Raw genomic sequence first — 16,425 nt, forward strand, 5'->3', positions numbered from 1 at the left:
AATAACAGGGTGGTTCAATTAAATGACTTTGTGGGTGGGGATTTACCTTGCTTATTTTAAGTTGAGGCCGTTTTTAGAAAATCAAAGAAAGTGATTTGTTGTGAGCATTCTTTCAATGACAATAATAAAGGTTATCACTTCAGTTTAAAATGCTTAAAAGCTGATATCAAGATCTGCTTGTCAAGTTAGCTAAATTATAACAAATTTCTGTTGTTATTCAGCAAACAAATCCTCCATTTGTACCTAAATACTCATGTGAAGTAACCCTATGTATATACACCATACAGTTGCAATGTGTGCACCAAATTCTGAGAGATGCTGCACCATCACAGTAAAAATTGTGAGAATTTATTTTGATTCTATATGCTTATGTTAAGTAGTAGCCATACAGCCAATCAGCATACTATAGAATTGTAATTTGTAGTGTAAATTTGCTGCAGCATTTATACAACTGGAAAATGCCAAGAACCAAAATCAAAAGTTTTGCAATTTCTGAATGTGTGAAAATGGTAAGTTCTTGGTATGAATTTATTGGAGGTGCAGACAACTGTATTCCTAATTTGTTTGTTATTTGTTATTTGGTTTTTAGGAGCATTAGCAACTAAGGCCATATTGCTCCGGGATATGTGTTGGTCATTCCCTGACCTTTCCGCATCATAATTTGTCAAAAGCTTCAGTAAAGTCAACCACAACATTATTGGAACAGAATAAATGAGTTGAAGGATAAATTTAATTGAATGGTTTAATGATGAGAAGTGAGGATAAACGTATTTTTCATAATTTTAAAAATAAGTCAAACATTTTAAAAGGTAAGTAAACAGAGAGCTGTTAACACTAAGAGACTAGCTGTTGTTGCATTATTTTTATTATTATTAGCGATATGGTACCCTGAGAGAGAGAGAGAGAGAGAGAGAGAGAGAGATTGGCAGAAATAGAAAGGAATCACCAAGAAAGAAAAGAATGATGATATCCAGCTCAGGACCCTGGGTATGCCAAGCTATACTCACCAGATGTGAGCCCCTTATTAATATACTTATAGAAATTAGGTTATTCTTGTTGTTCCTTCAATGGCACTCAATCTGGCTGTAAACAAACTGCAAGGCTCAGTGTAGAATTTTTCACAGCACAGTCTGTATGGGATACTTAAATAGGAGCACAAGAATATTTGCTGATGTTATTTAGGCAGTATTAGGTGGGTTGGAAAACTGCTATCTTCCAGCAATAGACAGCTAAAACATTAACATCAGCTAAGAGCAGATGTGAAAGTGATTACTGAACTGCTTATAGAATATTCACAATATTCAATATTGTGAATTCAAACAGAATTCACAATATGAGATATAACTTTAAACAATGCCGTGTTATAAATATTCTGTTTATTCAGAAATGGCTGTGTATTAATGATGCTATTGCACTTAATATATACATAGTCTAAATTTGCTCGCAGCTTGAGGCTTTAGCCCTAAATGCATCTTAGTCTAAATACATCATATGCCATCAGGCATCTCTCATATTGTGGAGTTATACTTCATAACTGTTTTGCCATCATTGCATCATTTGGGTACCTACCCATCCACCAAAGAAGGGCCAAATAGCCCTGAAACGGTGCAGTCTGGGGGACCTGATGGACACTGAGTTTCCTCGAATAGGTAACAACAATCTTCTCTACTGGGGAAGCGTTGCCTATTCGAGGAATATATGAGCTTTGAGTGTGAGTTGAAGGAGCAACTGTCCCTTTTTTCTTCTACAGCATTTCCTTCCTCTACCTCTCCTACTATCACCTTCCTACATCTTTATCTCTTTTCTAAGTCTAATAGGGATAGTATGAGGATAACCGAGAACTTTATCCCACACCATATTTCAAAACGGTGCCGTCTGGGTGGTGGTACCTATCTGAGAATAAGTAACATTAGTCTTCTCCTTGGGTGAAGCGTTACTTATTCGAAGTAGTGCAAAAAATATTCTGTTTATTCAGAAATGGCTGTGTATTAATGATGCTATTGCATTAATATATACATAATCTATCAACTTCTACAACGAAAGATGGAAGTTTGTTCCAGCAATCAACCACACACTGGCTAAAGGCAAACTTCCACACAACTACAACTGTCTTTCCTACAACCTACAACATCCTACAACTGTCTTTCCTCAATTTGAATTTATGCCCTCTCAGGCGATTATTCTGAGCAAGAGGAAGAATCCCATCCGCATTGAGCATGGTTTGAATGGTTTGAGCATTGAGCATGCTCAAACCATTCAAAGCTTTATACACCTTAATCAGATCACCTCACAGGTGCCTAGTCTCCAACTGCTACAATTTGCAGAGCTTAAGCCTTTATTGGTAAAGGTACCCCTTTGTTCCCCCTCACCAATCTTGTTGCCCTTCTTTGTACACATTCAAGCCACTCTACATCCTTCCTAAAATGAGGCCTCCAGACCTGTACGCAGTACTCAAGGTCTGACCTGACCATTGCCTTATACAAGGGGATAATCACCTCCTTATCCCTGCTAGAAAAATTTCTGTATATCATTGACAAGACACCATGAGCTACTCTTTCAGACTGTCTGCACTGCTCAGAAAACTTCACATCTGCCTGCACAATTAGCCCGAGGTCCTTTTCATTCTCTACCACTGTCAGTGTAGTACCAGTTGATATGTTACTCTGGGATTACTGCTTCCCATATACAGTACTTTACATTTGTCAATGTTAAACTTCAGTTGCCATCTCTCAGCCCATCTGCTAAACTTTTCGAGATCCTGTTGCAGCAGCATACTGTCATTAGTGTCATTAAAAACCCTGCCAACCTTCATATCGTCTGAAAACTTGGACATTAAGCCTGATATATCATCATCAATATCATTAATAAGTACAGAAAACAATGGACCCAACACTGAACGATGGAGGACTCCACTAATAACATTAGTGGAGAATTTGCCTACACCCATTACAGGAATGGGTCTAGGCAAACTAAGGCAGATTATGATCTGGCAAAGAATGCAAAGAAAAGTAGCAACGACTTCTTTATTTATGTCAATACTAGAAGAAAAGGAGTGAATCACATTGGTCCACTAGATACGAATGGTATAACTATTGATGATCCTGTTCAGGTTACTGACAAACTGTATAGATATTTTGTATCTACATTCTTCGTTCTTTTGATACTGTTACACAAATTGGAGCATTGTAACATTAACGGCAAGTTAATATTATGCATAAAGGAATGGTTGGGTGTGAGAAGACAAGAGAGTAGTTTTCAATGGCCACTGCTCCTTGTGGACTATTGTTATTAGTACAGTTCTGCAGGGTTTGATGCTGGGCCCATTGTTGTTTTCTGTGTTTATCAACAATGAAGGTATATCAGCCTTGATGTCTAAGTTTGCCTTGGATAAAAACATTGGCAGAGTGGTCAATAATAATAATAATCAGGATATGCTACTGCAACAAGGTCTAGAAAAATTTGGGAGATGGGCTGAGAAGTGGCAGTTAACATTAAGTTTCTTCTTCTTCAGGTTCAGTGTTCAATTTGAACATTGGAGACCAACATTTTCCAGCCAACTCTGTCTCTTGCTTTGTGAAATAGTTCTTGTGTCATAAGATCCCCTGTCCATTCTTTGAAGTTATCAAGCCACTTTTTTATTTGTCTTCATTTCGCTCTTTTGCAGGTTTAGTCTCTGCAGGTGATATTGTGGGCCTCTAATAATATGCCCGAGATAGGCAGTCTTTCTTTTTGCAATTGCAGTTAGTAGTGTTCTTGGAGTCCTTGGCCTCTTAAGGTATAGCTCATTGGTGACCCGATTTGTCCACGGAATTTTGAGCATTCTTCTGAGCGTCCACATCTCGAAGGCTTCCAATTTCCTGATTTCCGACTTCCACATAACCCAGGGCTCACATTCACATAGGAGAGTGCTCCATGTGTAGCATTTGGCCATTCAATATCTTTTCTGGAAATCCAGTTTCATGTGACAGAAGAAGTTCTTAAGATACTTAAATACCTCTTTGGCCATACCAATTCTGCTTCTAATTTCTGTGCCTTGGCCATTATTATTTACAAAGATCTTTCCTAGATATTTAAAGTTACTCACTTGTTCAATGGGGGAGTTTCCACAGTGTATTTTGATTCTAGGCAAGTGTTTTTGCTTATGACCATAGTTTTGGTCTTTTTGGCATTAACTGTTGAGCCTATCTGTTTGCTGGCTGTTACCACTTTGTTGAGGAGTGTTTGTGGCTTTTCCTCTGATGTTGCAATGAGGGTAGTATTGTCTATATATATATATATATATATATATATATATATATATATATATATATATATATATATATATATATATATATATCGCAGGTTACTGATAACTGAATCATTAACAGTAATCCCTTCTTTAGAACCTTGTATTAGATCTATATTGGTTTCAGCATAGAGATTGTACAGCATAGAAGACAACATACATTCTTGCCTCACTCCTTTCTGGATTTGAACCCAGTCTGTGCTTTCTCCCTCTACAGTGATTGCCTCTTCTTGCTCAATATACAGTAACCATAGTATCCTTAGTTCCTTGGGGTTGATGTTTAGATTGTTGAAGAGCTGGAAGAGGATATCATGTTTCAAGCAATCGAATGCTTTGTTAAAGTCAATGAAGCAGACAAATAGGTTCTGCTGGCGTTCAATTGTTCTTTGTGCCAGTGTATTCAGAGAAAATATTGCTTCTCTTGTTGTAGCACACTTCTTGATTAGACTGGGGTTCTAGCCCGTGACCACCAAATACGGAGGATGCAGAAAGGTCAGGGAATGACCACCGCATATCCCTGGAGTAATATGGCCTTAGTTGCTAATGCTCCTAAAAACCAAAATAACAAATAACAAACAGCTTCTCTTGTGCCAACCCCCTTTTTAAAATGCATCTGGTCTTTTCCAATTTGTTCTTGACACTTACATTCAATTCTGTGTAGAATTATCTTCAAGAGGAATTTCATGGAGCGGCTTATGGGGCTTATTGTGTGGTGGTCTGCACATTTTGTTGCTCTTGCTTTTTTGGTTTGGGAATAAAGATGGATCTCAGAAAGTTAAGAGGTAGTTTCCCTCCATTGATGATATTATTGAATATATTGAGGAGCTATTGTTTTCCACTTATTCTGAGATATTTGGGCATTTCGGCTAGAATGTTATCAATGCCAGTTGCTTTGTTATTGTTCATTGACTCCAGTTCTTCCATGAGGAAGTCTTGATATTCCCACTCTGTTTGGGTGTTGTCATTTCATAGTTGTCTGTCCTTCTTGCAGTACAGTTCCCTCAGATATGATTGCCATCTATCATTTTTCTGTTGCTTGAACACAATTTACCCGTTGTTTTTATCCAGAGCCTAGTTAATGTTAATATTAACCACTTCAAGGTTGATAATAGAGAGTGTGCTGCTGCCCACTACTATGGGTTGTATTGGAGTTTGGCTTCTCCTAGGCATCCCTCTCGGTCTGGTTCCAATCCACTAGGACCTGACCAGCATGAATGTCCCTTCTAATAGCTAGGCTATTGCTGGTGTAGCTCCCGGGGTTGTCAGAGAATGCAAGCTCCCTCACCATGAAAAGGTGAAGATACCATTGAGGGAGATATTAAGTTTAACACTGACAAATGCAAGGTACTGCATGTGGATGGCAGTAATCCCAGATTAACATACCAACTGTGTGACACCACGCTCAGAGTAGTTGAGAATGAAAGCGACGGGCCTTATACTGTGCAGCCAGCTTTACAGTTCTCTGCAGCAGTACAGTTAAGCCACCAGGGCAACTCATGGAATTTTCTCAATGATGTACAAGACCTGGGAGTAATTGTGCACTCAGATATGAAGTTTTCTGAACAATGCAGACAGGCTGCCAGAGCAGGTCATTGGGGTTTTGTTAATGATATACAGGAATTTTGCTAGCAGGGAAAAGGAGGTGATTATCCCTTTGTATAAGGCAATGGTCAGGCCATGCCTTGAGTACTGTGTACAGGTCTGGAGGTCTCATTTTAGGAAAGATGTAGAGTTGCTTGAGTGTGTACAGAGAAGGGCAACAAGATTGGTGAGGGGAATGAAGGGGTACTCTTACCAATAAAGGCTTAAGCTCTGCAAATTGTAGTGGCTGGAGACTAGGCACCTGTGAGGTGATCTGAATGAAATGAATAAGGCCTTGAATGGGGTGAGCACGCTGAAATCTGATGGGATTCTTCCACTTTGCTCAGATTAAAACCTGAGGGAGCATGAATTCAAATTGAGGAAAGACAGTTGTAGAATAGATGTGTGGAAATTTGCCTTTAACAGGCGGGTGGTTAATAGGTGGAACAAACTTCGATCTGTTTTTGTGGAACTTGATAGCTTAAATAAATTCAAGGAACTGGACAACCTTTTAGAGGGAATGGTTGTGTGAAATTGTTTTTTTTTTTTTTTTTTGGCTGATGCCATATAAGCTCACACGCTTGCTTTTTTGCATCACATGCCTCTTACTACTACTATTTTTGCCAGCAGGAACAAGGAGATGATTATCCTGCTGTAATAGACAAATGTTAGGCCATATCTTGAGTAGTGCACACAGCTCGGTAAGCATCATTTCTAAAAATGTGGATCTGTAGGAAAGAGTGCAGAGAAAAGCTACTACTACTAATAATAATATTCATTGCATTTTCATAATTTTTATACTGTATATTTTTCTCTGCAGGTGATATTGTGGGCCTCTTATATTGTGTGTGATATTGTGTGTGTGTGTATATATATATTAAAGTACATGTTTATGTAATAACTGCTTTCAATAATAATTATAATTTATTTTATTTAAATTAATATTCGGTTATTTCCACATTTGTACAATTCACCAAAGTTTTGAATGTATGTAATCTGTGGCTATCAAAATTCATGAAAAAGATGTGCAGAAACTTATTTTCACACAGACAAGAATATCTCAGTGCATGCCTGACTTCATGTGCAAGGTTTATAAATACTAACACTAGAGGCAAATAGATAGGAATGAACCAACATAAAGCCAGAGAAGAAGAAGTGAGCTCATCTGTGGCACTAGGCAACATCACACAGTAGATGACTCTTCACCCAGAACATTACCATTATTTTGTTTGGAGGTTGGAAGTGGCAAAAATCATGTTTGATGTGCAGAGCAAAATTCTGGCATCTTCCCCATCTCTTCTGTTATGCGGTATGAATCATGTATTTTTTATTTATTTTTTTTTAATTAGGCATAACAGCAAGATTCAAAGTTCTGCAAATTACAGCAGCTGGAGACTAGGTACCTGCAAGGTGATCTTGATTGAGGTGTATGAGGCTTTGAATGGGTTGGAGCATGCTGAATTGTGATGGGATTCTTCTGCTAGCTCAGATTACGAACCTAAGGGGGCATAAATTCAAACTGAGGAAAGACAGTTGTAGAATAGATGTGCTGAAATTTGCCTTTAGCGAGCAGGTGGTTAATTGCTGGAACAAACTTCCAACTGTTGTTGTGGAAGTTGATAGCTTAAATAAATTCAAGGAGAAACTAGACAAACTTTTAGAGGGAATGGTTGTGTGAATTTTTTTTTTTTTTGGCTGATGCTACATAGGGTCATACGCTTGTTTTCTTGCATCACATGCGTCTATTACTATCTCAATTATCAGTTTCCACAACCACCACTCATCATTTGTCCTAATTACTTACTCTGAGTCCATCCACTTTAATTTGGTATTTGTACACATTTCCAACTTTTTTTTTCAATCTCCTTTGACTGAAAAGTCTCTTTATCCCATTCTGGCAAATTTTGTTGCCTCAATCATTCTTCCAAATTCTGCAATTATTCAGACCTTTTTGACTTACTTTCTTTACTAACCTCACCTTAATCCAATTTAACTTTCCTAAGAGTGAAGTAATTTTCCTTGACAAATTATTCCAGACTCAAACTGACTTCAAGTTTCCAATTGCACAGATCCAGTTGGCATAATGCTGAAGCCACTGCTATTACTAATGATTAATTTAATCTACTTCTGCTGGATTTCTACACACCACACAGAGAAGTGACTGTTCGTTTGTAGTTTGTTTGATTTATTAGGTGCATCAGCATATATGGCCATAATGCACCATTCATTTGTAGTACTAGGCAACATCATAATATCACCAAATAAAACCAAGTAACACCATAACAACCATATAATATTTGTACTATTATCTATGACTAGCCGATACAAAAATTTTTGAGATACCGAGTATGACATTAAGGTTTCTGAAAATTCCACAAAAAATAAATGAACTCCTTAGAAGAAAATAAAATATTTTTCTTAGTACAATATAATTTAAATAAATCCAGAAGTAGCTATAAAAATGTACAAATTCTAAAATGTTCATCAATTTAAAATTTTATATTTTTCACAAATTTAAGCTTTTATTAGTACACATGTACTAATCCTTGAAAAACATTTTTTCTTATTTCAACATTAAACAAGCTGTAATATTATCACAGAAAATTTTATTTTGTTCCTGTGACAATATCAAAGCATACAAAACAAGATAAGACAGGAAAAAACAAATATGTGCAACACATCAGAAGTTAAAAATTGACAAGATAACCATAAATGATAAAGAGGAAAATATAATTCATAATTCAAAGAGGTTAGACTAGGTTGTTTAAGATAAAGTAACTATGACCATGTGAACATACATAAGAGATCATAAATTTCAATTGCATAAGGATAATTGCAGGATATGCAGAAATTTTCTTTCAGCCAGTGGGCATGTATTGGAATAAACTTCCATCTGGATTGTTGCAGAAATGGGTAGTTTGAATAAATTTAAAGAAGAACTAGACTAATTATTAGAGGGATTCAACAGGTGATGAGGAAGTTTTTTTTTTTTTTTTTTTCTCTGATGCTGTATATGCTTGCTTTCTTCCATAATTTGCCACTTTTAATACTAACTAGTAGCATTAGAATTAGCAAAGGCACATGATGCAAGAAAGCAAGCTTATATAGCATTAGCCAAAAAAAAAAAAACGCCCTTATTTCACCTATCCACTCGCTCCCAATGTTTGTCAAGTTCTGCCTTGAATTTATTTAAGCTATCAACTTCTACAACAACAGATGAAAGTTTGTTGCAGCAATCAACCACCCGCTGGCTAAAGGCAAACTTCCGCACATCTATCCTACAACCGTCTTCCCTCAATTTGAAGAGGAACAAGAGGAAAAATCCCATCTGCATTGAGCATGCTCAAACCATTGAAGGCTTTATACACATCAATCATATCACCTCGCAGGTGCCTAGTCTCCATACACTGTAATTTGCAAAATTTAAGCCTTTCTTCATAAGAGCAACCCTTCGTTCCATTCACTAATCTTGTTGCCTTTCTCTGTAGTCGTTCCAACAACTCTATATCCTTCTTAAAATGAGACCTCCACACCTGTAAACAGTACTCAAGGTGTGGACTGACCATTGCTTTATACAAGGGGATAATCACCTCCTTATCCCTGCTAGAAAAATTCCTGTATATCATTGACAAGATATCATGAGCTACTCTTGCAGACCATCTGCACTGAACAGAAAACTTCATATCTGCCTGCACAATTACCCCAGGTCCTTTTCATTCTCCTCCACTGTCAGTGTGGTACCACAGAGTTGATACGTTACTCTGGGATTACTGCTTCCCATAGGTAGAACTTTACATTTGTCAATGTTAAACTTCATTTGCCACCTCTCAGCCCATCTGCTCAACCTTTCCAGATCCTGTTGCAGTGTACTGTCATTAGTGTCATTAACAACCCTGCCAACCTTCGTGTCGTCTCCAAACTTGGACATTAAACCTGATATACCATCATCAATATCATTTATAAATACAGAAAACAACAATGGACCCAACACTGAACCCTGAGGGACTCCACTAATAATATTAGTCCACAATGAGCAGTGTCCATTAATTACCACTCTGTCTTCTCCCTCTCAACCATCCCTTTATCCATAGTAGCAATTTGCCTCCAATGCCACACTGCTCCAATTTGTGTAGCAGACTTCCATGTGCATCCAGTTCTTTTCTGACTGCATCATAGTATCCAATCAAATTGGTCAGGCAAGACTTTCCCTTAACAAAGCCATGCTCTGTCCAAGCTATAACTGAAGTCTTGTCTAGATGATCCTGCAGTGCTTCTTTAACCAGTGCCTCCATTAATTTTCCTAGAACAGAAGTTAAACTTCTGTCAGCCTTTGATTCTCCTTTGTGAATTGGGGTCACATTTGCACATCTCCAGTCTATGGGTACCTCCCCTGAGTCCAAAGAAGCTCTCATAATTATGGTTAAGGGTTTGCTTACTTCCTTTGCTGACTCTTTTAATATAACTCGATAGATCCCATCCACTCCGGGTGCCTTTTTTATGTTTATCCTCAACAATCTCTCCTCCAATTCCCTCTCAGTTATTACAAAATCATCTAGCTCACTGCCAGAGTTTACTTCACCTCTGGCATTCCCTTCCTGAATAACTCCTCATGTGTGAATGTAGATGCAAAATACTCATTTAGTTTGTTAGCCACTTGAGCAGGATCCTCAACTGTTGAACCATCAATATCCAGTGGACCAATCTGATTCATCCCTTTCCTTCTATAGTTTACATAGGTAAAGAACTCTGTTGTTTTTCTTTGGATCCTTTGCCAATGATTTCTCATAATCTGCCTTTGCCTGCCTAATCTCCTTTGTGACTTGGTTACAGACCAGCTTATATCTATCATAGGCTTCCATGTCACCTATTAATTTATATGTATCCCATGCATTTTTCTTCTCTGCCATATGTCTCATTAGTTCATCTGACATCCATTTAGGCCTAAACCTTGAACAATATTTCTTAGTTGGTATGTAAAGCCTAGTAGCTTCCAAGTAATCACCAGTGGCTCACATCTGGTGATGTATGGGCTTGGCACACCCAGGGTCCTGAGCTGGATACCATCATTCTTCTCTTTCTTGGTGATTTCCTTCTACTTTTATCTCTTTTTCTCTCTCTCTCTCTCTCTCTCTCTCTCAGGGTAACTCGGGGATTTATTTTTTGGCATGTGCAGTATAAGCCTCAGGCTTCCTTGCACTGTATAGCTAATAATAATAATAAATTCTTTGAATAGTTCCAATTTTGAATTTGCTGTTGGTAACATCATCAGTTGGTCCCACTGTACAGAATTTAAATACTGTCTCAGACCATCACTGTCGCCTTTACAAAAGCAAAAACCCTTCCCTTTACCCCTGGTGGTAGTTATCCCTTTGAGTAAATCACACTTCAGCACACTGTGATCACTGCCACATAGTGGTTCCTTTATCTGCAGATTTTTAATGCATGAAGAATCATTACTGATAATCAGATCAAGAGTATTACTCCCTCTAGTTGCTTCCCGAACATGCTGATGTAGAAAACAATCATCCAATAAATCCACAAAAGCCTTGCTAGTGTTTGAGTGATCAACCCACAAATTCCAGTCAATATCTAGGAAATTAAAATCCCCCATTATAAGACTCTCTGATTTACTGGCCCACTATTTCCCTGTACAGTTTCTTATTATACTCATCAGAGTCATTAGGCCTATAGCACATTCCTACTCTCAATTTCGATCTCCCAATGCTTATGTCACACCAAACTGACTCGACACTGCACTGTCCAGCGATGTCGACTGGCTTCACTTCCTTGGATTTTATGTGTTTCTTAACTAATAGCATAAACCTCTCCTCCCTTCCTGTCCTGTCTATCCTTTCTGTACAAATTGTACTCCCCAAATTCCAGTTCTGCATTCCTTATATCTGTGTGAGACCACGTCTCTGAAATCCCAACAATATCTGCCTTTGATGCTTTCAGCAATACATCAAATTTATTTAACAAACTTCTAGCATTGGTGTACACGCACGTATACATGCACCTGTTTCTATTCTTAGCTACCCTAACACAACCGATGTGTTTACTTGTACCGCAATGACTCCCAGCAGTCTCTGAAATATCATACATCTTGTTTTCCAGGCTGCTGCTCATTCCAATAGAAGCAGTACAAGAATCACTTTCACCTCTGCCAGTGGCTACTGTTAACCTATTAGTCCTTGTATCCCCCCCCACCAAGCTAGCAGTTTTCTAATCCACCTAACACTGCCTCGATAGCATCAGCAAATATTCTTGCACCCTTTCTAATTAAGTATATCCCATTCCTGTAGAAGCAGTCTCTCCTATTAACAAGTACAGAGCAGGCTGAAAAAAATTCTACCCCTTGAGCCTTGCAGAATCTTTCCAGGGCCAAATTGTTTGACAAGGCTCTCATCATATACCTCCTCCTATTGTGTCTGAGCAGAATTGCAGACACTTTCAAATTCAACCCTAATTCACGGCTTTTTTTCACAGTGACCTGTACTTGTTAAGTAATTCCGCTGTTCTCCTACTCTTAATATCATTAGTGCCAACGTGTACAACTATATCACCATTTGTGCCCTTAAAAGATGATATCCATTCTACAACGTCCTCAACCTTTGCTCCTGGCAGACATACCCTAGTCCTGTTCCACCTATCCTTTTTACAAAGCATGTTCCCCATTTCCATGACAATAGAGTCACCTACAACTACTAGTCCCTGTGGGACAGGTGCATTCTACCTTGCCGCTGTGTTGGGTGATGACCAAGTGCAAGCTCTGGTGTTGATGTGGGCAGCTGAGAGCTTTATGGGGCCCTAAATTCAAATCCTTTGAGGGAATCCACCCTGTCCTCCAAGCTCTCATATAGGCCCATAACAATGCTGAGTTGTCGCCTGATTTGCTTATACTCCTTACATCGCGCATACACAAAGACATCCCCCACAGCAATATCATGTCCCGTACCCGATTGCTCCACAAACATCATGCAAGCAGTGTATTTTAAAAGGCTGTGATTCAGAGGGCAACTGCCCCCCCTCAGTTCTCCCCTGAGCCACAGCACAGAAAACAACAATGGAGCCAACACTGAACCCTGAGGGACTCTACTAATAACATTAGTCCACGAAGAGCAGTGTCTATTGATTACCACTCTCTGTCTTCTCCCACTCAACCATCCCTTTATCCATAGCAGCAATTTGCCTCCAATGTCACACTGCTCCAATTTGTGCAGCAGTCTTCCATGTGCAACAGTATCAAAAGCCTTTCTAAGATCCAAGTATATAATATCAAAGTTATTCCCTGCATCCAGTTCTTTTGTGACTGCATCATAGTATCCAATCAAATTGGTCAGGCAAGACTTCTCCTTAACAAAACCATGCTGTGTCTGAACTATAACTGAAGTCTTGTCTAGATGATCCTGCAATGCTTCTTTAACCAGTGCCTCCATTAATTTTCCTGGAACAGAAGTTAAACTCACAGGTCTATAATTACAGTAAACCCTCGCTATTCGCGGGGGTTATGTTCTTGAGAAATGCCGCGAATACCGAAAACGCGAATACTGAGTTACGGCTCCCATAGTAATAAAGGCTTTCCGTTCCAAAGTATGAAATATATAAGAAAAACTAGTCTAAAATTTTGTCTATATATGTATTATATGTACCTTCATAATATGACTATGTACATAGACATCTTCATAATATGACTATGTACATATGTACATAGTGAAATACAAACATATGACATTGAAATGAAAATAAGAAACAATTTAATATTAAATGTAATATTTGTTAGAAATTTCAAACATATCTTTCAAACCAGCGCCTTTGCTAGCTAAAAAACTTATCCCGCCAGTGCTATCAACAGTTTCTCTAAAGTGTTGATAATGGTGTTTTGCCTTTTCACGAATGATGAGTGAACTTAACGGAAATTTATTTTGAGTTCGATCTTCTATCCACAGATTTAAAGCTTTTTCCATTTTTTTTAATTTAACATCATGAGTTACAGAGCAAATTTTTGAAGCAATAAGTGCGTTTTCACAGACACTACCACTACGGCGGATTTTTCTTCCGATTTTTTGATTGATCGTACCGTTGACTCATTGACTTTATAATGTTTTGCCACTGAGGAGACACTTTCACCATTAGAAATTTTGTTTAATAACTCAATTTTATTCGCTAATGTCATCACCTTCTTTGATATTTTCACATTTCCCTTGTTATTCGTAGCCATATTTTTGTACGGGTTAGAAAGAACTTGTCCACAGTAAAGTCACTTTCTTCCGTTTACACATTCGAAAAAGTCTTTTACACTGCAAAACGGTAGATTTATCACTTTTGTAAGCATATCAATTTATAAATTGATAAATTTCAATTTATAAGCATATAAATTAAAAGCAAACGACGAAACCTTCCATGACAAGCGCATAACACATACTGAACAAGGATTAGCGAGAAACATTCACGCTCGTGATTTTGTCACCCCTCACCCCCCAACCACTGAGCGCTGTTTTGACTGGGAAAGATAATTTTAGCCACGCCCACGTTTTTTTATGGTGGAATATGTTCACGGCGCTTTAAAATTCATATTTTTTAGGTTTCATTTTATATTAAATCAGCAACCAAGAATACGCGAAACCACGAATAGCTGGGGTTTAATGTACTTGTCAGCCTTTGATCCTCCTTTGTGAATTGGGGTCACATTTGCACATCTCCAGTCAGTGGGTACCTCCCCTAAGTCCAAGGAAGCTCTCATAATTATGGCTAAGGGTTTGCTTACTTCCGTTGCTGCCTCCTTTAATATAACTGGATAGATCCCATCCACCCCAGGTGCCTTTCTTGTGTTTATCTTCAACAATTTCTCCTCCACTTTACTCTCAGTTATTACAAGATTCTCTAGCTTACTGCCACAGTTGAATACACCTCTGGCATTCCCCTCGCTGAATAACTCCTCATGTGTGAATGTCGATGCAAAATATTCATTTAGTTTGTTAGCTACCTGAGCAGGATCATCAACAGTTTAACCATCGATATCAAGTGGACCAATCTGATTCATCCCCTTCCTTCTAGAGTTTACATAAGAACTCTTTGCTGTTTTTCTTTGCATCCCTTGCCAAAGATTTCTCGTAATCTGCCTTCGCCTGCCTAACCTCCTTTGTAACTTGACAGATCAACTTGTATCTATCATAGGCTTCCATGTCACGTGTTAATTTGTATGTATCCCATGCATTTTTCTTCTCTGCCACATGTCTCATTAGTTCATCTGACATCCATTTAGGCCTAAACCTTGAACAATATTTCTTAGTTGGTATGTAAAGCCTAGTAGCTTCCAAGATAAGTTCTTTGAATCTTCCCATTTTGAATTTGTTGTTGGTAACATCATCAGTTGGTCCCACTGTATAGAATTTAAATACTGTCTCAGTCCATCGTAGTCGCCTTTACAAAAGCAATAACCCTTCCCTTTACCCCTAATGGTAGTTACCTCTTTGAGTAAATCCCACTTCAGCACACTGTGATCACTGCCACCTAGTGGTTCATTTATCTGCAGATTCTTAATGCATGAAGAATCACTACTGATAATCAGATCAATAGTATTACTCCCTCTAGTTGCCTCCCGAACATGCTGATGTAGAAAACAATCATCCAATAAATCCACAAAAGCCTTGCTAGTGTGTGAGTGACCAACTCACAAATTCCAGTCAATATCTGGGAAATTAAAATCCCCCATTATAAGATTCTCTGATTTACTGGCCCACTCTATTTCCCTGTACAGTTTCTTATTATACTCATTAGAATCATTAGGCCTATAACACACTCCTACTCTCAATTTTGATATCCCAATGCTTATGTCACACCAAACTGACTAGACACTGCACTGTCCAGCGACATCGACTGGCTTCACCTCCTTGGATTTTATGTGTTTCTTAATTAATAGCATAACCCCTTCTCCCTTCCTTTCCTGTCTATCCTTTCTGTAGACGTTTTACTCCCCAAATTCCAGTTCTGCATTCCTTATATCTGTGTGACACCACGTCTCTGAAATCTCAACAATATCTGCCTTTGATGTTTTGAGCAATACCTCAAATTTATTTACTAAACTCCTAGCATTGGTGTACACGCACGTATACATGCACCTGTTTCTATTCTTAGCTACCCTAACACAACCAATGTGTTTACTTGTACCGCAATGACTCCCAGCAGTCTCTGAAATATCCTGCATCTTGTTTTTCAGGCTTCTGCTCATTCCAATAGAAGCAGTGCAAGAATCTCTTTCACCTCTGCCAATGGCTACTGTTAATCTATTAGTCTTTGTCTCCCCCAAAGCTAGCAGTTTTCCGACCCACTTAACACTGCCTTGATAGCATCAGCAAATATTCTTGCACCCTTTCTATTTAAGTGTATCCCATCCCTGTAGAAGCAGTCTCTCCTGTTAACAAGTACAGTCCAGGCTGAAAAAAATTCTACCAATTGAGCCTTGCACAATTTTTCCAGGGCCGAATTGATCAACAAGGCTCTCATCCTATACTCCCTCCTATCGTGTCTGGGCAGAATTGCAGACACTTTCAAATTCAACC

The 16,425-nt window shown here is 38.4% G+C and overlaps 1 protein-coding gene across 1 annotated transcript in view; it reads right to left on the reverse strand.

Annotated features, from left to right (window-relative positions):
* Positions 1-16,425, reverse strand: part of LOC150076806 (phospholipid-transporting ATPase ABCA3-like) — a 354,775-nt gene that overhangs the window by 334,399 nt on the left and 3,951 nt on the right. The window lies entirely within an intron of this gene.

This window comes from Mastigoproctus giganteus, chromosome 12 (genome assembly GCF_048544385.1).
Source record: "Mastigoproctus giganteus isolate SK-2022 chromosome 12, ASM4854438v1, whole genome shotgun sequence".
Lineage (NCBI taxonomy): Eukaryota > Metazoa > Arthropoda > Arachnida > Uropygi > Thelyphonidae > Mastigoproctus > Mastigoproctus giganteus.